General features: G+C 39.9%; 1 pseudogene; it reads left to right on the top strand.

Annotated features, from left to right (window-relative positions):
- Positions 1–883: 883 nt before the first annotated feature.
- On the top strand, positions 884–2,568 carry LOC119508881 (annotated as a pseudogene).
- Positions 2,569–2,803: the final 235 nt, after the last annotated feature.

Genomic DNA, 2,803 nt, shown 5'->3' with positions numbered 1-2,803 from the left:
TTCTATGCTCAAAAAAAATTATACTGTACATTACTCATTCTTTTTGCCTGCCCAGCCCCTTTGAGCACCTACTCAATGATATTGTCAAAGACCAATCTGATCCTCACATTTATGGCCAACTGATTTTTGACAAGATGGCACAGACCACTTAACTGGGAAAGAATATTCTCTTCCACTAATGGAGCTGGGAAAACTGGATATCCAATTGCAAAGAAGAAGAAGAAGGAAAAGGAGGAGGAAGAGGAGGAGGAGGAGGACCCCTATCTCACATCATATACAAAAATCAACTCAAAATGGATTAATGGCCTTAATATAAGAGCCAGAACTATCAAACTCCTAGAAGACATAGGGAAGCATCTTCAGGCTCTTGTGGTAGGCAGTAGTTTCTTAGAATTGCATCCAAAGCACAAGCAACAGAAGAAAAATTAGACAAATGGGACCTCATCAAAAACAAAAACTTTTGTTCCTCTAAGTACTTTATCATGAAAGTAAAAAGACAACCTACACAATGGGAGAAAAATATTTGGAAACCACATATCCAATAAAGGATTAATATCCAGTATATATAAAGAAATCCTCCAACTTAACAATAACAAAAACAATTAAATCATGGGTGAAAGACTCGAACAGACATCTCTCCAAAGAAGATACACAAATGGCCAGAAAGCACATAAAAAGATGCTCAACTTCATTAGCCATCAGGGAAACTCAAATCAAAACCACAATAAGATGCCATTTCATATCCAGTAGAATGGCTGCTATGAAAAAAAAAAATGGGCCGGTTGACCAAGGCATGCTCACGTGGCCTGGAAGGGAGTAACTTCTGCCCCGAATGTGCAGGAACCCGGATGCCTGGCTGGGGTGAAGGCGCACTAGCCACATCATGTCTCACCTACAAATGAAACACCTGTGCAGGAAAATCGACAAGCAGAACCTAAATTTGTGGTGAAACCTAAAACTACAGGGAGCCTCAGATGTAAGCCTATCAGAGACCCAAAATGGAGATGTGTCTGAAGAAACTGTGTTAGCTGGAAAAGTTAAAAAGTCCCTAAAACACTCTATGAATGTGTGCTTGTCAGAAGCCCAAAATGGAGATGCGTCTAATAAAACAGTAAAAAATGTTAACGTTAAAAAATCCCCAAAGAAGTCTACTGTATTAACCAATGGGGAAGCAGCAACACAGTCACCCAATTTAGAGTCAAAAAAGAAAAAGAAGAAGAGAAAAATTGTAGAAAATGCTGGGCCTGATGCAAAAAAAGCAAAAACGGAAGATAAAGCAGAGTCTGAAGAAGATGCTGGAGCTCCTGAAGAAACAGAAAATAGTGTGAAAAAGCCAGATGATGAAGATGACAATGAAGTGCCTAGCTCAACTCTGGGACTGACAAGAGCTTTTGAGGATACTTCTTTCGCATCCCTAACTAATCTTGTCAATGAAAACACTCTGAAGGTGATAAAAGAAATGGGCTTTACAAACATGACTGAAATTCAACATAAAAGTGTCAGACCACTTCGGGAAGGCAGAGATCTTCTAGCAGCTGCAAAACCAGGCAGTGGCAAAACCCTGGCATCTCTCATCCCTGCTGTTGATCTCACTATTAAGTTAAAATTCATGCCCAGGAATGGAACAGGAGTCCTTATTCTCCCACCTAATAGGGAAATGGCCATGTAGACATTTGGTGTGCCTACGGAGCCAACGACCCACCAAATCCACACATGTGGGTTGATAATGGGAGGCAGTAACAGATCTGCTGAAGCATAGAAACTTGCTAATGGGATCCACATCATTATAGCCATGCCAGCTCGACTCCTGGACCATATGCAGAATACCCCAGCGTTTATGTATAAACACCTACAGTGATTGGTTATTAACGAGGCTGATTGTATCTTGGATGTTGGGTTTGAAGAGGAATTAAACCAAATTATTAAACTTCTGCCAGGAAACAGACAGACCATGCTTTTTTCTGCCATGCAAACTCAAAAAGCTGAAGATCTGGCAAGAATTTCTCTGAAAAAGGAGCCACTGTATGTTGGTGTTGATGATGATAAAACTAATGCAACAGTGGATGGTCTTGAGCAGGGATATGTTGTTTGTCCCTCTGAAAAGAGATTCCTTCTGCTCTTTACATTCCTTTAGAAGAACTAAAAGAAGAAAATGATGGTGTTTTTTTCATCCTGTAAGTCTATGAAATACCACTACGAATTGCTGAACTACATTGATTTGCCTGTCTTGGCCATTCATGGAAAGCAGAAGCAAAGTAAGGGGACAACAAACTTCTTCCAGTTCTGCAATACAGATTTGGGGATACTGTTGTGTAAAGACATGGCAGCTTGAGGATTGGATATTCCTGAAGTCAACTGGATTGTTCAGCATGACGCTCCAGATGACCCTAAGGAATACATTCATCGTGTGGGTATAACAGCCAGAGACCTAAATGGAAGTGGACACGTATTGCTCATTTGCACCCAGAAGAATTGGGTTTCCTTCATAACTTGAAGCAATTCAAGGCTCTATTAAATGTGAACAGCAATGATGACAAACAGAAAGAGAGGAGGTGGTGGCGGATTTAGCCACCAGAAAGCCAAGAAAATTGAGAAGTCCAAAATCTTCAAAAATATTAGCAAGAAATCATCTGACAGGCAGTTCTCTCACTGAAGACACACCTTCCTTTCATCCTGAATAATTTTGTCCTGAAATGGAGTTTTTTTCCCTTGCTCTAACAAATAAATTTATTTCCATGATTTGTACTGATCTAATAACCTAATTAACTTGGGTTGCAAAAAAAATAGAAAACAACAAGCATTG

This window comes from Choloepus didactylus, chromosome 14 (assembly GCF_015220235.1).
Source record: "Choloepus didactylus isolate mChoDid1 chromosome 14, mChoDid1.pri, whole genome shotgun sequence".
Classification (NCBI taxonomy): domain Eukaryota; kingdom Metazoa; phylum Chordata; class Mammalia; order Pilosa; family Megalonychidae; genus Choloepus; species Choloepus didactylus.
This window is presented reverse-complemented; position numbering and strand designations above follow the sequence as displayed.